The sequence below is a fragment of the Tiliqua scincoides genome, chromosome 8 (assembly GCF_035046505.1).
Source record: "Tiliqua scincoides isolate rTilSci1 chromosome 8, rTilSci1.hap2, whole genome shotgun sequence".
Classification (NCBI taxonomy): domain Eukaryota; kingdom Metazoa; phylum Chordata; class Lepidosauria; order Squamata; family Scincidae; genus Tiliqua; species Tiliqua scincoides.
Window position 1 is genome coordinate 33,473,110 of NC_089828.1, and position 24,667 is coordinate 33,497,776.

The window sequence follows — 24,667 nt, forward strand, 5'->3', positions numbered from 1 at the left end:
TTTTGATGGCCAAGCACAGATCTGAAACCACATCTCCCTAGTCCCAGCACACCACACAGTCCAGGCACTCACTGAGAACTGATAGCATGCATTAAACACAAACCAATGCAGCATAGAAGACTATGACTAGAGAGACCATGATTTCAATCCTGGTTCAGACAAGGAAAAAGAGGAGCAAGTCCCCAACCAAGTACAAAAAGGAAACGTTTAACAAGATGTTTTGATCAGCCCAACACGCTTCAGTATCTGTTATTACCACTTGTGGAATGTCTGTCCATGATCATTTGTCTTGAGAGAGGAGTCTCATGCCAAAATGTGTTGAGCTGATTAAAACCCCTTGCTCATAGATCTTTTCCTTATTGTACCTGATAAAAAGTTTCTTCCCCTTTTTCCTATGCCTGGTAGGGGCTGTACCCCTATTTTTTAATATGATCTTGGATTGGTTGCTCTTTCTCAGCCAAACTCAATTTACAGGAGTGTTGGGAAGATAAAAGCAGTAGGACAGGGGAAACCATATATTCCACCCTGAGCTCCTTAGAGCAGTGGTTCTCACACTTTTAGCACCAGCACCCACTTTTTAGAATGAGAATCTGTCAGCACCCACCAGAAGTGATGTCATGACAGGAAGTGACATCATTAAGCAGGAAAATTTTTAACAATCCTAGGCTGCAATCCTACCGACATGTACTCAGGAGTAAGCCTCATTAACTGTAATTGTTAAAAGCATGTAGAGAGTAGCCTGTTAAAAGTACAGATGTGTAACATTTCCCCAAATGCAGTAACATACCATGATAGCGTCAAGTCTAACATATTAAAAATATTGAAATGAATGGGGACCCACTTGAAATTGGTTTGCAACCCACCTAGTGGGTCCCAACCCACAGTTTGAGAAACACTGCCTTAGAGGCTATCAAGAATAGCCTTCCTTAGAGGAAGGCTGGGACAGAGACATTAGGCATAAACAGGGAAAGTTGCCAAGGGGTTATTTATAAGGAGCGCTCTTGAACATGCGTGGAGTAGACCCAGCCTCAGCAATATAGCAAAATAACCCTGAAATTGTTGTTCTCTCTCACAAAATAGCCAGGGTTGTCTTTAGCATAGTTGATCCTTGTCCAGTTCTAGTTCAAATGCCTACATGTTTACTCAGCTCATTTCCTGCCTGGCATGTTCCCCCCTACATATAAGTGTACTTTACCAAAAACTAGAATTTTGGCAGCAGATTAGGGCTTAAAAACTCACTCTCCGGCCTCAAACAGAAGCATCTAATCCAACAAGAGGAAGCAAGTTTGTGTCTTCTGACGATGGAACCAGGACAATTTAAGCAGCAGCCTTTTATTAATATTAGTAAGGTAGGCTAGGCGGTTTACAAATGTTAGGAAGAGCACAGGCCCAGCTCCCAATACCAAGTGGGTTAATGAGCTGCAGTGGTTGGAATGTCACACTAAAAACCAAGAGACCAACAATTAAAGACTCACCAGAGTGTTATGTTCACTGGACACTGGACACAGTTACTCTGTTGCTCTTCTTCTGACCCACCCTCACAGGGTTATCACAAGGCAAAAGAAGGGGGCAGAACACTGTACTCTCTTCAGCTCTTTGGAGGACTGATGGAATTTGAAGATAATCAGCAAAGATTTGGCATGATTGTCCCTTGCCGCCCCATGGAACTACGCAGCATCAAGTCTTTTACTTCCTTCAAATCCCTTCTCTCAACTCACCTTTTCTGCAAAGCTTTGGCACAAACCCTCAGTCATTGCACTCTACCCTATCAAAAGCCCAAGCAAGTGAAATAATGATATTTTTTTCCCCTATCTACCCCCAGCCTTCATATTTCTTCACCTCCTTTGGGTCTATTTTTCTAAATTGTACACTCTTTGGGGCAGGGACTGATCCCTTCATTCTTGATAGTTCTCTTAAAGATCCCCCTTCTTAAGGGAAGGAGAATCAAAAATCAAGGGGAAGAAAAGAGAGGAGAAGCTGTTCAGGCCAGCTAACAGAAGGATCTTTCTCTTCTTGTGCTGTTTTTTTTTTTCTTCATTTTGTCTCTCCTCTACTACACACACTCCTGGAAGAACTGAAGAACACACAGCCACCTTCGCAGGGCAAAATCTAAAAAAAGTCTCTTGGAGCAAAGCAGCCACATCGAAGCTTCGTGAAAGCTCTCTCTGTTTTCCCCAACGCTGAAATGAGGGCAGAAGCTACCTCCCACCTTCCATAATTCCTGGGTTTCCCCTTTCAAGACTAGCTGTACCTGGGTGGAAAAAAAATCACACACACCAAGCCATGCAATACCAAAGGGACCAGAGACGGCACAATGGAAAAAATGTTTCAAGAGGGCGGCACAGTGACTGAAAAGCAGGGAAGTACTAAAAATACTTCTTTAAACACACACACAAAAACAGGCAAATGTCTAAATAAGATATGTACTTGTATTAAAAAGAGGGATTTCAAAAACAAAGGCAGTATGAGGTCAGGAATTCTTCCTCAGCAAGCCTGTTCCTGGCCAAACTTTATAGAAGGGTCTCCACTTTCCTTCCCAAGGGGAACAGACTTTAAAACAAGGGTTTGTATATTTTCATTTGCTCAATCTCCTGGGGTGAGTTAAGTTCTCCTCCAGGTACCCAAGGGGAAAAAATGAATTGTGCTCCTTCTATGCCCAACATACTTTAGGGGAGGGATTTGCATGCAGAAGGTCTCAAGTTTAATCCTTAACATCTCCAGATAGGGTTAGAACCCCTGGAGAGGCACTGCCAGAGCAGACAATGTAAGCTAGATGGACTAACAGGACAGCTTCCTAAGTAGGCATTTACCTATATATGGACGGGAAGCATTTTTTGATGGAATTATTTGCAAGGTTGCAGCCAATCTGACCTCTGCAAGGATGGTGACCTTCCTGGGATTTTCCAGTGAAACCTTTTTAACACAGGTGCATCTAGCCCAGTACCATTTGCCTTCTGAGGTCTCAGGTAGAGAAAACAAATGAGATAGGGCCATTTTAACCCTACTATCCAAGAACTCCAATCACTGGAGATGCCAAAGACTGAAACTGCTACCATCTGCAAGCAAAACCTGCATTCTACCACCAAGTTAAAAGCCTCCTTCCTGAATCAACAGAATCTCTAGATCTTTGTGCTGACCCTCCCAGATATAAAGTGAGGAATGTGGTAGGATTGTGCAGAAGATGAGAAATGCAGCTTGAGCTCTTGCCAGATTGCGCCCAGTAAATTGATTCCCCCCCACACACACACCAGAGAAATAAGTTTGTCAGCTTTGTTCCTTTTATTTTTTTGCAGATAACTTCACATCACCAACAGACTAGTTATGGTCTGCCAGCCAGCAGTGCCACTGTCTCTTGTTACAGCCCCTTGCATCCCAGCTGTTTCCTCTGGGTAGGCACCCCAGGAGGAATGCAACACTTAAAATTTGACAGGGGGTGGAGAGAGAGAAGAAAAAACTTTGGTCAATAAAGTGTTTCATACAGGGCAATGTGGGACTTATAGGCAGCTCTGTGTGTAAAACTCTGTGTTTACACACAGAACCCTGGGCCAAGAATAGCTGAATTCTGCAACCAAAATGAATGAGACAAAATTTAATATATAAAACTATTTTCTACCAAGTCAGACCCTTGGTTCATTTAGCCCAGAACTGTGTCTGACTGGCAGGGGCTCTCCAGGGTCCTCCCTCAGTCCTACCAGGAAATGCCACAACCTGAATATGGGATCCATTCACATGCCAAATGCTTTACTACTGAACTACGGACAATCTTGATAAATATATGGAACTGCCTTCTACCAAATAAGGCCATCAGTCCACCTGGATAGAGGTCTTCAACAAGAGGGCTGTCGAAAGTCCAGTGCCACCATTTCGTTGAGAGGCTCAGGTCTCCATATTTTGAACAGTAGCCAAAATACTACTGTTCTACAAGTACTACAAGTACTACAAAAGTAACTACTGTCTTAGAGGAGAGAGTTCACACTGGAGATTTAGGCTGTGGAATGACCACTTTGCCTATACCCTCCAATTTACAGGGACGGCCCTCGGTCTCCCACCCATTCGCCTACTCTCTTCCTCCCCTTACTTCTGTTCTCCATGTGAATGCACTTTATCATGTTACTCTTTGCCTATCCTCTCCTCTTCTCCCAATTGACCTGGAAAGGGGCAGACTGAAACAGTTGCAGTATATGCCAATTCATTGCCACCAAGGCACTCCCTCCACCCTGCTTGCCTGCTCTAATCTTACAGATGAACCCTCATGAAAAGGTTGGGATTTGAATTGAATCCCAGCTCCTGACAATCTGAAAACCAGATTCTGATCAATATGGTCTAACTGACTGGCAGTAGCTCTTTAGGGGTCCTTCCCAGCCCTGATACCCAACATCCTTTTACATAAGAACTTCGGCTTGCTCTGAATGGGGTTGCACTCCCTCTGAAGGAGCAGGTCCGCAGCTTGGGGGTCCACCTGGATTCGCAGCTGCTCCTGGATTCCCAGGTGGCGGTTGTGGCTAGGGGGGCCGTCGCTCAGCTTCGGCTGGTGCGCCAGCTGCGGCCATACTTGGATCATGCAGACCTGGCCACGGTGATCCATGCCACAGTGACACCGAGGTTAGATTATTGTAACGCGCTTTGTGTGGGGCTGCCCCTGAAGACGGTTCGGAAACCGCAATTAGTGCAGAATGCAGCGGCCCGTGTGGTCACTGGAGGTAGGTGGTTTGACTCTGTCAGCCTGCTTCTCCGGGGGCTGCATTGGCTGCCCATTCATTTCCGGGTCCAATTCAAGGTGCTGGTTTTGACCTTTAAAGCCCTATACTGCTCTGGGCCAGAGTATCTTAGAGATCGCCTACTTCCGTACAATCCGGCTCGTCCTCTTAGGTCATCAGAGAAGGCCTTTTTACAAGTGCCACCGCCTAAGGAGGTACGTGGGGCGGCGGCAAGAAATAGGGCCTTCTCAGTAGTGGCACCAACGTTATGGAACTCCCTTCCCCTTGACTTGAGAATGGCTCCCTCTCTTGAGACTTTTCGGCGAGGCCTGAAGACCCTTTTGTTTAAACAAGCCTTCTGAGTTCATGGCCTTTTTAACATATTTTCTATATCTTTTAGTATTTTTACAGGCCTGACTCCTCTACGATTTGCTGCGTTTTGCTCTTTTTATCTGACTACTGTTTTTATGGTATCTGTTAATGTGTTTTAATACGTTTTTATTTGCTGTTAAATTATGTTTTTAATCTGTTTTTAACATGTTGTAAGCCGCCCTGGGTCCCTTTGGGGAGAAGGGTGGGATATAAATAAAGTTTATTATTATTATTATTATTATAAGAGCCCTGCTGGATCAGGCCAAGGGCCCATCTAGTCCAGCTTCCTGTACCTCACAGTGGCCCACCAGATGCTTCTAGGAGCCAGACAAGATACCTGTATCCTGTTTCTCTCTTAAATAGAGGCACACCCATTCTGCCATTAGCACCTTGCCAAAGGATTATGGGAAGAGAACTTTGAAAGCTGACATTTATTTATAGGGCAGAGTAGTGGCGCTATACTTAGTTTTGGACGAGAGAGAGGAAAATGAGGCAGAAGCATCAACAAGGGCTGCAATAGTGCATGAAGACTCTCAAGTCTCTCCCCCCCAATAAGGAATTCTTGCTTTTATATCATATATAAATATGAAACATTGTTGAAAAGTTGACTTTCCAGGCTCAATCTGATATTTCACGTTCGTTCTGTTCTCTTGCGATATCCCAACACAGCCCTGTTTATCAGCAGCCAAGTCCTGCAGTAACTCTGGGTGTCACAGCTGTAAATCTGGATTAAATATGCAGTAAAGCAAGGCCAGGCCTCTCACTAAATAGAGCTAACCGTCTGTGAGCTCTTGAGATTAACCTCTCAAAGAAGATATCATAGGAGCAGAAAAAAGGACAGCCAAAAATTATAAGGGGCTGCTGCACAGTCCATACCAGGAGCAGCTAAAGCATTTAGGCGCCCCAGAGTTTAGAAAAGAGGCAACGGGGGAGAAAGCATATGATGGACGTTTATAAAACAATTTGCAGCATACACTTGCAAACAGATGCTTTTTTTCCCCACCACTCTAAAACAGAACTTGGAGATACCTAATGAAAACAGATGTACAAACATTTTTAAGCCTAAAAAATGTGTGGAACTCACTGCTACAAGATTTAGGGACGGTCAGTAGCTTAGATGGCTTCAAAGGAGAAATTAGACAAAATAATGGAGGAAGGCAGATTCATCAATAGCTATTAACCCTAATAACCAAAATAGAATGTCCATGTGCAGGGGCTTCATACCCCTGAAGAGCAGTTGCTGGGGACAAAGAGCAAGGGAGGGCTGCTGCCTTCATGCCCTGCCTGCAGGCGTCTCACAGGCTGGTGACTGTGGGAAATGGGATGCTGAATTGGCTGGAACTTTTGGCAGATCCAGCAGGGCTCTCATGTTCTTGTTACCAAAAATTTATCTAGAAATCAAAATACAGAACGGAGACAGGAGTGAAAACATATGTATGACAAATGGATTAAATATTAAAGAGTCAAGCAGTACCCAAGCAGGTTATAAAACACCTGCCAGCTCCAGAAAGGCTTTTTCCACACACCAGGACACATGCACACACTTACCCAAAGAGAACACACACCATGCCTAAAATTCTGCAAGCAGAAGATTAGCAAATCTCTGCTCTCAGGAACATTTTATAGATTAGAGAAAATGTGTTGCAAAAACATACTTACAGCCCTATCCCAAGCATGTCTACTCAGAAATCTGAGTACAAATGTACAAGTCCTTGTTGACATCCTTCAGTCTCGGAAGACTATGGTATCGCGCTCTGAATGGTAGTTCTGGAACAGAGTGTCCTCTCCAGTGCGCGAAGCCTGGGTAAAGTAGGTAAGGAGGATAGGCTGTTACCCATGCAGCAAATCCCCCCTCTCCACGTCGCTGAAATGGTCCAATGGAAAGGCAGAAGCCAATACGGTTGGTTCCAGCGGCGTCGCAGGAGTTGCCAGAACATGACTGTGTTCAGCCATGAACTGCCTCAGGGACTCCGGCTCCGGATTTTGCCTCGAGGTTGACTCCTAAAACCTTTTCCATAACTGGATGTAGCCACAAGGCAGTGGAGGTTTGGGATCAGAGTTTTCCTTCTCTCAGATGAGCTGCCTTCCCAGGCTGACGAGTCCCATCTACCCAGTGGCTGTTTAGTCGCCTCTTACGACAAGTACAGCCAAACTGAGGGCCTATTCTTATCCCCCAGCCCCCAGGGAGAAGTACAAATGTACTTGTACAAATCTATGGTAAGGCCACACCTGGAGTATTGTGTCCAGTTCTGGTCGCCGCATCTCAAAAAAGACATAGTGGAAATGGAAAAGGTGCAAAAGAGAGTGACTAAGATGATTACGGGGCTGGGCCACCTTCCTTATGAGGAAAGGCTACAGCATTTGGGCCTCTTCAGCCTAGAAAAGAGATGCCTGAGGGGGCACATGATTGAGACATACAAAATTATGCAGGGGATGGACAGAGTGGATAGGGAGATGCTCTTTACACTCTCACATAATACCAGAACCAGGGGACATCCACTAAAATTGAGTGTTGGGAGAGTTAGAACAGACAAAAGAAAATATTTACTCAGCGTGTGGCTGGTCTGTGGAACTCTTTGCCACAGGATGTGGTGATGGCGACTGGCTTGGACGCCTTTAAAAGGGGATTGGACAAGTTTCTGGAGGAAAAATCCATTACGGGGTACAAGCCATGATGTGTATGTGCAACCTCCTGATTTTAGAAATGGGTTATGTCAGAATGCCAGATGCAAGGGAGGGCACCAGGATGAGGTCTCTTGTTATCTGGTGTGCTCCCTGGGGCATTTGGTGGGCCGCTGTGAGATACAGGAAGCTGGACTAGATGGGCCTATGGCCTGATCCAGTGGGGCTGTTCTTATGTTATGTTCTTAAGAAGTAAGTCCCATTAGAGTCAATGGGGCTTACTCCCAGGAAAGTGTGGAAAGGAATGGGCTGCCAGTTGCAAACTTGATACTTTGAGACAATTGCACATAACCTGCAATTCATTTCTCCCAGTTGCTGTCTTAATAAGCTGGGATCCCAACAACCCTAGAATGAGCCTTTTGCTTTGGCCTTGATGACAACTGAAGGCGAACAAAGTGCAAGTTGTCCTCCAACCCTGTGTTCTCTTACCAAATGCAGGTGGTGCTTATGTTTCTAGCTTACCTGGAAGCATGGATGGCACAGTGTTAAAACCCTAGGGGAAAAGAAAACAGCCAGGAGGTATGGCAGAAGACCAGAAGGAAAAGGTGGGACTAGAACAAGAAATAAGGGAGAAATGTGGCACAGTGATGTGAAGTGCAGAGAAAATGTTGTTACTATAGACCCAATTTTAATGGAAGATACTACTGCCTGCTTTTGGGTATCAAGGGGAAGAGCAGAAGCCCTTCTGCAAAAGACTCAAGTTTTCAGACAGAACAAAACAGTACTAAAAGTACCATTTCTAAAAGGCTCAGGAAAATCAAAAGGCGCCATGCCATGCAAGCCTCCCTGAAGAGAGAATTCCATAAGTGGGGTGATTTTCATCCTTTATCTCACGGCACACTGACAAGGTGCTAAAATGGTCAAGCACACCACCAGTTTTTTGACAACTGACAAGGCACACCATGCTACAGGCAGGGGACTCACATCTCCCAGTGGTTCTGAGAGGAAGTGACCCTCCCCCAAACTCCCATTGCGCATGTGTGGACCATTCGTGACACACCAATGAACCACAGCACCATGGTTGAAAAAAATCTAATTACCAATTAGCTAATTACCAGTTGCATCTTACACAACCAAAGTTTATAAAGTAATGCATGGCATAGAGAATAAGAGGGAAATTCTCTCAACACTAGAACTTAGGGTCTCCAGATGAACTTGATGAGCAATGAATTCATGGTTGAAAAAAACAAGCACACTCCTTTATATAACATAGTTCTGACCCTGCAATTCTCCGGTCTTCCAAAAAAAGAAAATCACAGCATAAGTTACAGTACCTGCCCAAGATCTCCCAGTCAACTGAGGCAGTGTGCCACATGTTCTTCACTGCCACACTTCCTCCACCACTGTGTTTCCCTCTTCCTTTTCAAATTGACGGAGCAGGTAGTGGAGGAAGATGGAAGAGAGCTCCACCACCAATCCATTGCCTGAGGTGTCTATCTCAGTTGGCCAGCCCTGGCAAATCTATAAAGGTTACAGATAAGAACACAGAAAGCCCAAGTAGACTTACAAGTGTGGCCATGTTGTAGTGCTCCTGGCATTCCAGGGCTTGAATTGGAAAACAAGGCCTGAGGCCAAGGGTTAACCTGGCCCTAATTCTCCCAAATCCATCTCTGGTTGTACCACTTCACACTTCAGCCGAATGTTCTATTCAAGGGGGGGGAGGAGAAATCCCTATGTAGAAAACTAGCATGTCAAGGAGACAGCTGGAATTCTAACATGTGAGTTTTCTGCATACAAGGTCTTATTCTAATAAGAGGAGCTTTAGTAACACAAGCCTCACACATGTCGACTGAAATAGAATAGCCCTGAGACAGGTTTGGAGAAGAAGGCCTAGCACACTACCCAGGATGGTGTGTGTTCAACTCTTTGAGCCATCACCAGACACAGGAGGAAACGGCAGGATGCAACCCTGGCCAGTGTGATTGAAAGCAGGAAGTTGTACCATTTAAAATGCAAGTTCAGTTCCACTTCAGCTTCATTACTTTTTTTTTTTTTTTTAAACTCTTCACTTCTGATTCAGGCACCAACTTTAAAATGTTGTCCAGAACCTGGTTCAGAGACACTTCATGCAGGGTTGTGTCAAAACTCTCTTGCTTGCAATCTAACTCTATAAAACAAATACACTCACTTTAAGGTGAAGAAAAATGTGTTTATGTATTCTCAAATAAAGAAAAATAAATCATATCGACAACGTTCACTGCCAAATTACTGAGCAGCTTGTTTGAACTTTTACTACCTGCTGCCTTCTTCAGTTAGTCAGAGTTAGAGGAAATTAAGAGTTCAATTCCAGTTCACCCAAAAATCCTTCTCAGCAGGTTTTTGGGTTTGGGTTCAGGTTCTGCTCAAGCCAAGCCTTCCACCTTTGCCTAGTAAACCGAGCTGTGTTGTCTGTATGCTGTACTTTAGGCTCAAATAACAGACTTTGGGGGTCCTGGGGGCTGCTGCACACAAGTACCAGTACAACCCAATGGCTGTACTGACCCAATTTCGGTCCAACAAATCTACCTGTACCTACAATCATAAGAACATAAGAACAGCCCCACTGGATCAGGCCATAGGCCCATGTAGTCCAGCTTCTTGTATCTCACAGCGGCCCACCAAATGCCCCAGGGAGCACACCAGATAACAAGAGACCTCATCCTGGTGCCCTCCCTTGCATCTGGCATTCTGACATAACCCATTTCTAAAATCAGGAGGTTGCGCATACACATCATGGCTTGTACCCCATAATGGATTTTTCCTCCAGAAACTTGTCCAATCCCCTTTTAAAGGCATCTAGGCTAGACGCCAGCACCACATCATGTGGCAAGGAGTTCCACAGACTGACCACACGCTGAGTAAAGAAATATTTTCTTTTGTCTGTCCTAACTCTCCCAACACTCAATTTTAGTGGATGTCCCCTGGTTCTGGTATTATGTGAGAGTGTAAAGAGCATCTCCCTATCCACTCTGTCCATCCCCTGCATAATTTTGTATGTCTCAATCATGTCCCCCCTCAGGCATCTCTTTTCTAGGCTGAAGAGGCCCAAACGCCGTAGCCTTTCCTCATAAGGAAGGTGCCCCAGCCCAGTAATCATCTTAGTCGCTCTCTTTTGCACCTTTTCCATTTCCACTATGTCTTTTTTGAGATGCAGCGACCAGAACTGGACACAATACTCCAGGTGTGGCCTTACCATAGATTTGTACAACGGCATTATAATACTAGCCGTTTTGTTCTCAATACCCTTCCTAATGATCCCAAGCATAGAATTGGCCTTCTTCACTGCCGCCGCACATTGGGTCGACACTTTCATCGACCTGTCCACCACCACCCCAAGATCTCTCTCCTGATCTGTCACAGACAGCTCAGAACCCATCAGCCTATATCTAAAGTTTTGATTTTTTCCCCCAATGTGCATGACTTTACACTTACTGACATTGAAGCGCATCTGCCATTTTGCTGCCCATTCTGCCAGTCTGGAGAGATCCTCCTGGAGCTCCTCACAATCACTTCTGGTCTTCACCACTCGGAAAAGTTTGGTGTTGTCTGCAAACTTAGCCACTTCACTGCTCAACCCTGTCTCCAGGTCATTTATGAAGAGGTTGAAAAGCACCGGTCCCAGGACAGATCCTGGCATGACTCAGTGGGTCACATCATCTCCTTTCTCTCAGCAGCTGGCCACTGTTACCAGCAGGTGTGAGCCTAGCACCTGATCTCTTCCAGTTTTTGATTTTCTTAAACACAAATGAAAATTTTGTTTTCAATTCCAAAATTCCATCTGTTCCATTTTAACAATAGTAATAAAAAGGACTGTGGAGACCAACAGAGATTCAGTAGAAGACAGATTAAAACAGACAGGTCTCAGTTGAAAGAGCACTTAAAAGAAGAGAGGGGAAGGAGGAGAACAAAAGGTCAAATGATTTCGGGTCATGTCTACACAGGAGATTGTCACACTCCCAACTCTGCAACAGAATATACCTCCAGAGTACAGAAAGGGTTTTGTTAGGAGCTGGGGATAAGCTGCAACCTTTTGTTGCAGGTTCCCCACTTGGATATATTTGTTCACAAAATGTATTACCTGCCTTTCCAACTATAAGAGCCTTTGAAGTAACTTATGAATTTAGCATTACCATTGTCCAATTTAAATGGGAAAGAACCCTAAAAAACAAGAGTAAGTCATACATATAGCTCTATAATACAGACTCTGATAAAAGCTAGTTATTAGTTACTATTAAAAGCCCACATGAACAGGACAGACTTAGTCTAGAATCTGAACTACAGTCAGAGCGGCAGCAAGTGAGCATATGAAGCTACTATACAGAGTTCATATAACTCAACATTGTCAACACTGACTGGCAGCAGGTCTCCAGGGTTTTGGTCAAAGGATGATTTTTCCCAGTCTACTTGGCGATTGAACTAGAGACCTTCTGCATGCAAAGCAGAGTGCTTTGCCACTGTACTACAGATCTTTACCCCTGGGGATTGCCCTAGAGAGGGGATTACAAAGCTTGGACACCATTACACAAAGCCCCTACGCCTGGCTGACCTCCAAAGGCAGGAGCCCCTGGTGATGATCTCTATTGCTCAGCAGCTTCATACAGGAGAAGATAATCCTTCAGATGACCTGGGATCCAGGCCATTTATAGATCAAAACCAGCACTTTGAATTACGCCTGGAAAGAAAACTGGAAGCCAATCATAAAGCATTGGAGAAATCCATTTACCATGGCAAGTCCTAGTGAACAAACCATTAGCTTAGTTTCCCAGGTATCAATGAGCACTGGAAATCAAGCTTTTAAGAAAACACACACTTATTTGTGTCAATAGACTGCCAATCCCCCCTCCACGCTCACACAAACTCAGACATTTTGCCACATCAAGAGCCTGAGAACACCAGCCTTCTCCCAACTTACTGATTGCCCAGAGGTCCTTCCTAGAAGCTGCAAGGCAAATAGCTATTTATAAACTAGCTAAACACAACTTTTCTGGGAAAGCAAAAATTTTAGGATTTTATCTCAGACCTACAAGTACAGCAACAAGAAACTGATACAACATCATAGCTAGAAGCCCCAAATTGGGTCAGGGAGATCCAAGTTCAACCCTTCACAACATCTCTTGTGAGGCAGTGGAGATGTCACACTCTTTATCCCCCACTGAAGCTGCACTTCAAAGACACAACTGCGTCACTCAACTGGCAGTCTTCCCCATGGCTGGTTTTCACTGCCAAGAACAAAAAGTGGCAGGGAGGGGAGAAGCTGCCACTACACAGATTCAATCAGTCACACAAGAACGTAGAGGAGTCCAGAGCAAGAGACCATCTAGTCCAGTATCCTGTCTCCAGTGGTAGCCAACCAGATGACTCTGAGGAGGCCACTAGCAGAACTTAAAAGGCAAAGACCTCCCTACTGCCATCATCCCCCACCCCACACCACTACTATTCAGGAGGTTGACTGTCTCTAAAGATGGAGCTGCAAGGATGCATAGCTGCTAGACCCATTCTCTGCGTAGCTACTGGCCATCACATCTTGTGGCAGCAGGTTCCACAAGTTCATTCGGCATTGTACTTTCTTTGGTCAGTCCTGAAATTCTTGCCAACCACATTCATTGGTTGCAACTCTGTGTTCCAACACAGTGAGAGATGGAGAAATCCCTTTCTCTACCCTCTTCCTCCACACCATGGATAAACACTGGCCATGCCTCCCCATTAAGTTACCTGTTTGGCTAAATTAAAGAGCCAGAAAAGCTTTATTATTATTATTATTATTATTATTATTATTTATTAACAGCATTTATATACCGCTTTTCAACTAAAGTTCACAAAGCGGCTTACAGAGAAAAATCAAATAACTAAATGGCTCCCTGTCCCAAAAGGGCTCACAATACAAATGAATACCAGCAGAGTATTCCTTTTGAATATTAGGCCCAGAGTATTTACCCTTTTGTCAGAGGAATGGTGCTCCAAAACCTTGACCATTTTGGTCACTCTTTCCAGCACTTTAAGGGCAGTAGTTCAGTGAATGGCTGTTTGGCTGCAGAAGGTTCCAGGATCAATTCTTGCCAGCATCTCCTCACAGGGTTGGAAAAGACCCTACCTGAAATTCTGAGGAGCTGCTGCCAGCCAGTGCAGGCACCACTGAGGTAAGGACTAGCAGCCTAACTCAGCAGAATACGCCTTTTTACAGCTCTGCGACAGCAGCAACCAGCTCCTATTGGGCAAGTTATGAGTGACTGCCACTCCAGCACAATCTGCAGATTAGGATAGGTGGGACGTGCAGCAGTTCCTTCTGGGCCTGGGAAGGAGGACAGGGTCGCCCCTAGCCCATTGATTTTGGATGCAGGTGATCACAGCACTAAAAGGCGAGTAGGAGTATACTCAGGCCTCAGTCTAAGCAAGAAGCACACCCACACAGCCTCATGTTTCTCCCTCGGCATGTCACAAACCCGACTGCCTGTAGCAGAGATGGGATCACGCTGTATGAGACTCCCTACTCAGAGGCATACAGAGCATTGGAGTAGCAGCATCCAACATTTTTCTAAGGCACACATACCCCACCCCCTCCAATTTCACACAGCTCAAGAAACACTGAGATGCAAGAAATAATTTAAAGCAGCAAGATGCAATGGCTGCTAGCACAGACAGCTTTCTTTTCCTTTTAATGGATTAGGCTAGGTGGGACTTGTCATGTGACCAGGTGGTCTAACCCACTTGGCTTAATTCCACTGGAAGAAGTGAAGGCTGGGGTAGGATATACTAGTTGACAAGATGCGGTTTGGGGAAGGAGAGTGCAGAACAAAGCCCCAAAATGGGGGGGGGAGCAGTCCTGTGTTCAGCTGCTACCTCTGGTGGAACTTGTAGAAGTGAACCTATAAAAGGTTGTAGTGAGCGGAGGGAGAAGGCTGAAAAGGCCTGGGGTACACAGACTGATGAAGGAGACGAATAGCACTGAACAGCTCAGGAACTTCCACGCATAGAGTCAGTAAACCTGTGAACCAGTGATGGGGCAAACACCATGGAAGGTCTTCTCAATTTTATGCCCCAGTTATGGGCTTCCCAGAGACATACTGCCAGCTACTGTCAGAAACAGAACCAAATTTCAAGTCTAGCAGGGCTTTAATATTCTTATTAAAAGGTGATTAAACCAGTGGTTCCCAAACTGATGCCCCACCAGCCAGGTAAGCACTTGTCCCTGCCCCTTTAAGGGGTGGGAGAGGGGAAGGAAGCAACACAATTCCCAGGATCACACTGCTGCCTGGGATGGGAAGGGTTGTTTTTTTTACTTAGTAGTCAGCACTGGAGTCCTGGGGGATCTGGGGAGCCCTCCACAAAGCTCCCTGTGCCTCCTAACATCTAAAAATAACAAAAAAATGGCACTTCATGTTTTCATCGCAAAACCGCAAGTGCTCATTTTTTTCTTTTTACATGTTTCAATGCATGGGGAGCCCTGCAGAGTGCTCTCAGGAACCCCCAGGACTCCAGTACTGGCTGCAAGTAAGTAAAAAACCCATCCCATCATTGGCAGCAGCCCAATCCTGGGGATTGCATTGCTGCCATAGTCCCTCTTGCACACACTTACAGAGCTCTCAACACCCTTGTAGGAGTTTGAGAAGCACTGGATTTCACCAGTTCACAGCATGATAACTAAATGGGAACTTCCACCTACAAAGACAGTTTCTCGCTGCATACTAGATGCTGGGGACAAACAAGAGAAGGTTGTTGCCTTCATACCCACTTGGAAGTTTCCTCAACTCATCTAGCTACAGTTAAAATGCAGGATTAGGCAAAAATTTTGCTCTGCTGGACCAAACTTATTTTTCTTAAAGGGGCCCATTGCCATCTATTACTCTGGATGGTTAGATGGAACCTCCATGCCCAGAGGCAGTCTACCTCCAAATGCAGGTGCTAAGGACAAGTCAAAAGAAGAGGGTAGAGTTTTGCAGAATGACCTGGTCAGCGACCTTTTGGAAACTTTTCAGTCTAATCCAGTGAAGCTCTTCCTCCATTCTTACAAAACTACTGCAGAACTGCCTTCTTTATTTAGCCTGTCAAGGAGCAAGAGCTAAAAAGCAACTGTCCATAAAAATGCAAAACTGCTTTTCATCGATCCACTGAGTCACTCATGTGTATTAAGTCCGGTGACAATACTTGCAAGACTCAAGTTGTGTGGGAGCTAAGAGCCAGCTCAAAGAAGAGTGGAAAGTGTGCACTGTACTGTGTGATGACAAAAGGAACAGAAAAATATGATTTTTGCAGGGGAAAAAGCTGAAGTCTGTTCACTAGCCCTAAACTTCTCTAGATTTTAGGTTTTCTTTTTTTTTCTTTTTTTTAAAGGTGGATGAGTAACAACTAGCTACTGCAGCTGGCAAGCAACGGCCATAGGCCAGACACAGCCTCCAGGTGAAATTTATCCATTCTTTGTTAATAGAAAAACAAAGCATTTAAAACCTAGGGATGTGCTGCCAAATTTTCAAGGAACCTTTCTGCTCCATGACAGAAGTGCTGAAACACCTACACATTGCAAAGGGTTCTGGGACATATCTGAATGTGTCTGGTCAGTGGATGCAGGGTGTTGGCCCTCAGGTCTAACCCACACAAAAGGTTCAAGTGTTTGGAGTTTCATTTAGGAAAAAAAAGACACAACCATTTATTTTTCACATTTTTCACACCACCCTTCCTCCAAGGAGCGCAGGATGGTGTACACACTTTATCCCCTCCTTTTGTCCTCACAACAACCCTGTGAAGTAGGTAAGGCTGAGAGATAGGGAATGGCCCAAGGTCATCCAGGAACATTCATGGCTGAGTTGGGACTTGAACATGGATCTTCCAGGTTTAAGTTCAACTCCTGAACCACTACACCAGTGGTTCCCAAACTGTGGTTCCCTGTAGAAACCAGCCAAGTGAGCCAAGGAATTCCCATGAAAAGCCCACTGCCCTTTACAATGTATAGGATTGAGGTCGGCAATCTGCCATTCTGGAGCCGCAAGCAGCTCTTTCAGCCTTCTCCTGCGGCTCCCTGCGGGGCCAAGCCGTGGGGGGAGGGGCACGCCCCTCCCGTGAAGCTGCCGCTGCTCACCAGCCCGAGCGCACAGGCGCAGCTCCCTCACCTCCTGCGGCTGCGCCCCACAGGAGAGGGCATGAACACCTGGCGGAGCAGCTCCTGCCCAAACAGCCCGCGCCGCCGCCGCACGTTCCCTGCCGCCCGAGCCGCAGCGCCAGCCGCCTGCCCGTGTAGGGGAGGGTGCATAAACGAACCTGACCCCACGGAGCCAAGGCAAAAGCAAGCAATTGAGTGCAGCTGCTCTGTCCTCCTTCCAAGCTCAGGGCACAAGCCTGTGTGTGTCTCCTCAGAAGTAAGTCCCATTGAACACCCTGAGCACACGGGCTGCAGCTGCGCCCCACTGGAGAGGGCGGAGCAGCTCCTCTGCAGAGAGCTAGCCCCCGCCCGTTCCCTCCTGCCGGAGCAGCAGCCCGAGCCTGTGCCTGTCTCCTCAGAAGTAAGTCCCATTGAACACCCTGATGACCCCCCTTCCCACAAGCAGCCCTGACCCCACGGAGCCAAGGCTAAAGCAAGCAATTGAGTGCAGCTGCTCTGTCCTCCTCCCAAGCTTAGAGCACAATCCTGTGCATGTCTCCTCAGAAGTAAGTCCCATTGTGCTTGCTCCCAGGAAAGTGTGCACAGGATTACAGCCTTCAAGCTCCCCACTCAGCATCCTCCGGTCACTCACTCACACTCTCACTGCCCCATTTCCTTCACTTGGAAACTTGAAAGGGGTTTGGAGACCCCTGCACCAGATGGTATTCTGTATATGTTTGTATACTGTATGTGTAACATACTGTATATGTAGCACCAAAGCATATTTCATGGTTGGGAAGTAATCACTGTTAGTATGCCTTTTATTTTATGCAGTTTTGAACTCTTAGCTTGTTTGTTCAGGAGCACCTTTGTGAACAGTGTTAAATAGTACTAAGTGGTCTTGTTCAGAGGTAGTATTGTGTGGAAAGGCATTTACAGAAGTACAGAAGTAAATGACAGTAAAGAATGACAGTATCCTTCACAAGCAGTTCACCTGTGCACAATTTAAAACAGTTGTTCTCCAACTGTGGGTCTGGACCTGATTTTTAGTGGGACCTAGAAGAGGGAAGTGTATTATATAACTGTGACCTACAAGAGGGGAGTGCAAACTATATATGCAGTGTATATATACTCCCCTGGGAGTGAGCCCCGTTGACTCTACTGGGGCTGACTTCTGAGTAGACAGGGAGATGAGCCACTCGCAGGCTGCACTCCTGTCCGTGCATCCCTGGGATGAAGCCCCGTTGACTCTACTGGGGCTGACTTACCTTTCCCCCTGTTTTTGCACTGGTATGTATGGAGATCTGCCCCCCCCCCCAACATCCATGTGTTGGTTCTGTGTGCAAGGGGTTTTGCAATGGTCTTGCTGTGATATCTATATAGAGATCTTCCCTTTCCCCCCCCCCCACCTTCTCCCTGTTTTTGCACTGGTCTGTATAGAGATCTGCTCCCCCCCCCACTTGTATTGGAATCTAGGAAGATCTGGTGAGTAGGTAGATGTGGTGTCAGCAGTGGCCCCTTTGAGGGTAAGGCCTGGGCATCCAGCAGAGTGTGCTGCACAGCTGCAGCCACTTGAAGGCAATAGGGCCCTCAGGGATATAAGAGCACCTGAGGCAGGAAGGGTTTGTGGGTTGTAGAAGGAGTGCAGGGTGACTTTGGAATCTGACCTGGCTTATTGACTTTGACTTGGATACTCTGACTGATTTGACAGACTTTGGAATCTGACCTTGGATTGTGACTTGGCTTATTGACTTTGGACTCTGCCCTGGATACTCTGACTGACTTTGTGACTAAGGGACTGCTAGAGACACTGGAGTTTGAAGTGCGGCTGCTGTGCCCAAGACCTGCTGACGATCCAGGGTCTGCTGTAGTGGTGGGAGGCTGCTGGCAGGAGAGAGGACCTCTGCAGGTTGAACAGGGGAGCTACCCTGGAGGTGGGGTCCAGCAGGACTGCAGGGCAGAACCAGGGTCATTTGTTGGGGGAAAGAAGGGGAGCTAATTTCCTTAAAGTGGGCCTAATTCTCCAGGCAGAGAATGGCCTTGGAATCAGACAAAACACCATAGAGGACCAGGTGCCTGAAAACACAGGACAAGAATGTATGACAAAACTAACTAAAAGCTACAAGAGGGGGCTACTTTATAAAAATGGGACCTATAAGAGCATAAAGGTTAAAAAAAACACTATATATGCAATGTTATCTTCATTTTAGGTGTCAAAAGGGTTTTGTGGCTCCCGAGGTTTTTTTTCCTCTGGAAAATGGGTCCAAATGGCTCTTTGAGTGTTTAAGGTTGCCGACCGCTGGTATAGGATTATACCCCTAATGGGGAGCTGCGGCCAATGGCCCAGTAGGTCAAGGGAGCTGCCAGCTGAAAAAGTTTGGGAACCACTGCACTACACCATCCTGGCACTCCTAACTAAAGAGACAGGATTTATAAATTAACCATGGTGTGGAGAAATTGGGCAGTGATTTTTCCTTCAAGCCCCTCATAATATTATATCATCCCATGGGGGGAAAAATCCATCAATGATAGATTCAGAACAGACAAAAGAAATTCCTTCTTCACACAGCATAATTAGTTTATGACACTCACTATCACAATGTGTGGTGAGGGCCACTGTCTCAGATCAGAAGGGAATCAGACAAACTCAAGGAGGTGAAGACAGTGATCAACCGTGGCTAGGTAGAACCTCCATGTTCAGAGACAGTCAACCACTGAATACCAGTTGCTGGGAAGCAACAGCAGCAGGAGAGGATTATTGCCTTCATGCCTGGCTTGTGGGCTTCCTGGAAACACAGTATCTTGTTGGCTTCAGTTGGAGGGAAGCTGCTGGACTACATGGACCTACTTTAGTCTGATCCAGCAGGGTTAATCTTAGATTCTTATATGAACTGAATGTACACCACATCACTCTTCCTCAAACCTGCCCATTCTAAGGGAAGATTACTCATCATGACCAAGCTGGAAGCTGAACCACCTTGACTGGTGGTCTTGTTGAAGAACTTCTCATGTTTCTTTTGAGGAACCCCAATGTCCCCCCGGAACACAACCTCGAAACAAGTAGCCAAGGTAATTATCTGACAACACACCCAGAACACAGTCGGCAGAAAACAAAAAGCTAATTTGAGGTTGCTCTTCACTATCTTTTCAGCCAGCTCAAGGAGATAGGCGAACCAAGCAAAACCAAAAGCCATCACCTACATATTTCCTGCCACCTCCCTCCCATGGTGATAGAAAAACAAGGATTTCTGTCTCGGTCAACTACTAGCACAAGCAAACAGATGGGCCATCAACTCAACCAGAGAGATAAGGTCTTGGCCTAGGGTACTTTGGTTTGCACCTCTCACACATGTAGGAAAGCCAGCCTCTGACCCACATCATGCAGTAGCATGGCCCATATGCTCTACCACATCAGTTTCTGAACTTGTTATCTTCCACAGCAACCTGTCTGCCAAGGAACCCCTAAGCTCACCAGCAAATCCTCAGCACATAGCTGGTGATTGTGGGTAGATACCTTTGGTTCATGTGAGCACATGCTCTTTGCTCTTCTGGGTTTACACATAGCAAGGAATGACTGGTAGGAATGTCTGGCCTGCCCTTCCAGGAAATTCACCTACCATTACTAGACTTCTTATTGAGAGTGAACACAGCAAGCGTTCAACCTATCCAACTTTCCTCTGGTCCTACCTGGAAATGAGAGCAACTGAACCAGGGACCTTCTGCATGTAAGGCTCAACCAATGACTTATACCCTTCCCCACATCTCTGAGAAACCCCCAGAACACATCTCAAAAACCACTGCTTTACCACCTCATTGCTACATTAATCCCATCGCCAAGAAAATAAGATCTACAAAAGAGGCACATTTACTGGGCTGATGTATTTCCAGGTTCTCCCTATGTCGTGTGCACACAGAGAAGCTTACTTCACAGAAGACATGCAAACTCAAAGTAGAGGGGGGGAAAATCACTCTGGGTCTCACTCTTCAGAAGTAAATGCAGAATTCCCCGTCACAGTCCAGTAGCTCCAACATTGGTCTCAGACCCAAGTCTGAACTGTAGTTTAGCCATAAATGCACAGCACAGTGCAATGCAAGGAAGTTATTCTTTCCCACACCCACAGCAGTGCAATGAATTGTACTGGATTGGGAATAAGATGATCCAGGTTCAAATCCCTTCCCAACCACAAGCCATGGGCAGTCCCCACTTTGTAGCCCTACAATCATACAACGTGAGAGCTGAAGAGAGTCCTGGAGCTCATATAATCTAACCCTACCCAGTGCAGGCCCCTGACTGGTGGCTGTCCAGTCTTTGCTTGAAAACCTGAGGGAGAGCGCACTACTGAATGGGGCAGAGTGCTCTGGTGCTAGATAGCTTGTACAGTTACAAAATTCTTCCGAATTCTTCCCTTCTAAAGGGAATTCTTCCCTTTAGTTTCAACCACTTAGTCCTAGTCCTGCCCTCAGGAGTTAGAAAGCAAGTCCTCCCCCTTAAGGTTCTTGGGATGATAAATGAATAAGCCAATGGTAGTTCTCTGCCATGAAGACCTTACAATCTACATTTTGACAGGACAGGAGACAAGGAAAACTTTGAAGAAAGATGCCAGGTACAAGGGAGTGGTAACAAGATGCAGGTATCTTGTTGTCTTGTGTGCTCTCGGAGGCATCTGGTGAATCACTGCAAGAAACAGGAAAGTGGACTAGATGGGCCTTTGTCCTGATCCAGAGGGGCTCTTCTTGTGTTCTTATATCAAGAAACAGGAAGGTGGCACCATGTATAAACACACCTTAAACCAGCCATTTTCACCCTCTGTGCCATGGCACTCTGGTGTGCCGTGGATGGTCTGCAAGTGTGCCACGGGAGTTTGGGGGAAGATCATTTGTTAATAGGGCCACTGGGGGATGTGAGCCCCTGTCGTCAGTGTGGTGTGCCTTGTCAATTATCAAAAAACTGATGGTGTGCTTGACAATTTTAGTGCCTTGTCAGTGTGCTATGAGAAGATCACTGCTTAAGCAATAATTTCTGCCTAAATGCAAACTTTTTCAAGACTTGGCATGAGGTTTTCAGCCTTCTCAGCCAAAATACTCCTCCTGTGACTGTGCCCCTATGCCATCACTCCCCAATTTCTGGACTCTTCCTCATCCATTTTATTTTTCTGAGATCTGACTGACAACCAGAAAATTGGGGGGGGGGGGAACACACACACACACACACACACACACACACACACACACACACTTTATATACTTCCTGGTCAACCATTCTGCTGGCAGAAGGATTTACACTACTGGCTTCAGAAACACCATACCACTTGTTTCCCTGGGGGGAGGTGGGGTTGGGAAAGAAGAGAAAAAACAAACCAGCTTTGCAAATACAAGAAAATACATGAAAAAATTACCTTTCACTGTATATCAAGGGTTTGCATCCAACCAGCCTACCAACCACTTCATAGTCAGTCAAGAACTAATTTCATTGCAACCCAGCACATGTAACAAGTTAATTATTGAAAACTAAAAATATGGCATCATATAGAGAAGTACACGCAAATGGATCTGGTGGGTGCTGCAGAACAGACGACAGGCCTTCATCCGATTCCCTGCCCCCTACAAAAGATGGTTTCTGACAGAAATCCTCTCACCAAGGATTTTTAACAACAGAATGTGAAAATTAGGCTCCCTTTTAGGACATTCCTTGCCAGAAATTAAAAAAAATAAAAATAGAAGACTAACATGCAAAGGATACTACTTGCTCCAAACTCACCACTATTAGTGTTTCTCAAAAGTGTTTCCCAGTTTGCAATGTAGGCTGAATAAAACTATGGTTCGGGAAGTGAATGAGAACAAGAGGCAGTTGGTCTGCTAGCCTTATGGATATTCCCCCCCCCCTTTGAAAACACACAAAGACACTACCAAAAAAACGCACATCGCAATAAGAAAGAGCCTTGGGGGAGGAAAAAAAAAGAAGACTTTAAAAGCAGTACTGCAACAGTTGGTTAGCAGATTTTTGGGGGGGGGGGAAGGTGAGGAGGTAACAAGAGTTGAACAAAATATATGTCGTTTTGTCGTTGAACAAAATGACATATATTTTGCACCAAGAGCAGAGAAAGAATAAAAGGCAGGCCTGATTCAACTGCATCAACTGTATCTACCCGACACAATAAAGCTGAGGGAGACAAACTGAACAGGCCTAGATCTCCAGGCTGTTCTTTCTTTACAGCCGGATGTTAAACTGCATCCACCTACGACTGCACAGATTCTCTCTCTTCCTGGCCTCGAATGCCTGCTGCAATCTTTTTCTGTTTGAAACTTTATTTTTAAAATCAATTTTTGCTTGCTCTCTTCCGTCCCTCTCTCTTCCCAACCCCCCCCCCCATTTCTTCTCTTTCTATAAACACACCCATGTTATGGAGGTTGCTAACCTTTTGCATGGTGGGAATGGTGGGGAAAAACAGTTGCAATTGGAAAATTAAATTAAATTTTACACACACACATATAAACAAGACTAGACTCATTTGCAGCAAGTCACTTTTTTCATTTTATGAATAATCACCACCACCACCAAGCCCCCATTTGGTTTTCCCTGCTTTACTTAAAAGATACTGTATATATCTATTATACTGTACATACCCATTGCTCAGTTGCTTTCCTTCTTTAGCAAGTACAAATAAATAGCATATATGCATACAAACCATACCTTTCAAGCCACCACCCATACACACACTACAAACTCACTTTTTAAAAAAGGGTATTTTAAGTTTTGGACACTGTTTTGAGAAAGTGTTACCTAACCTTACACGCGTGGTGGTTTTTTTGGGGTTTTTTTAAATAAACACTACCAGAAATGCAAAATCAAGGGTGGGGGGGCTGAGAAGCTTCCTACAGGTATTAAAATCAGAAGAGGGGGGAAATAGGAATAATATGGGCACCTCCCTCTTCACACTCAATCCCCCTTTCCCCAGTTACAAAATTATGGGGCTAGAACTATATAGAGGGGGAGCAACAGGCCAACAGGTCTCCCCCCCCCAAAAAAAAAGCCTCTACCAAGTTTAAAGCCCCTCACCCCATTCCTTTCCCCTCACACTTCAAGTGCTGGCCTGGTGACTCCTCCCCACAAAAGAGGGGCAGGGAGAAGGGGGGGCCTGCAGTAAAGGAAGACCCCTTCAAAACAATGAGGCCTCCCCTGCCCCTAAATTCTTGTATTAGGAAACCCCCCAAAAAATAAGGGGAGAGAGTAGAAAATAGGAGGAACCCCCAAGCAAAATCAAGCCCTTCCCCAATGAAGTTTCCTCCTCCTTCCTCCCCCAGCTCACCTGGCTTCCTTCCCCCCGGTCCTTCAGAGGTGGGGGCCCACAGGCCTGCCCCCCACCAGCCCCTCCATCTGCTGCTGTGGTCTCTTTAAACCTCTTTCTCTCTGCTCCCAACCCAGGCAGGCAGAAATGGGCAAAGAGCAACGCTTTTGCGCCAAAGGCGTAGAGCCCAGTGGCGCCCTATGAGGATGACGTCACGCCGCCAGCGCATCCTGCGATAGTGAATAACGAACTCCTCCGGCCGCCTGCTCCAACAGCTTAGGCGGCGCTCTCTCTATGTCTGGCCCTCTACGGGGCCCCTCCCGTAAGGGTTTTGCGCGCATGCGCACGGAAGTACGGGCGGCGTGGGTAAAGGGAACAAGGGCGCGATGGTTTCCCAAGCAGAATTCCGGCTTCGTATTGGTGGCGTTGATCAAATTGGCCCTGGACCAAATGCACTTAAGAAGGGATGCTGCCATCCTATGCACGTTACCTGAGAGTAAGGCCCACTGTGCACAGAAAGACTTACTTCTGAGTAAACATGAGTGGGCTCAGGCATGGTTACTGGCTGTCTTGTTTTGAAG

The 24,667-nt window shown here is 45.9% G+C and overlaps 1 protein-coding gene across 4 annotated transcripts in view; it reads right to left on the reverse strand.

Moving 5' to 3' along the window:
- Window positions 1-24,333, reverse strand: part of CSNK1G2 (casein kinase 1 gamma 2) — a 61,233-nt gene extending 36,900 nt beyond the window's left edge. For 2 of the 4 annotated variants that reach the window (XM_066636623.1, XM_066636621.1), the window contains exon 1: window positions 24,108-24,333. The gene's annotated coding sequence lies outside the window, so the exon portion shown is untranslated. The remainder of the gene's footprint in view (window positions 1-24,107) is intronic. The other 2 variants (XM_066636625.1, XM_066636624.1) reach the window with 1 other exon arrangement.
- Window positions 24,334-24,667: the final 334 nt, after the last annotated feature.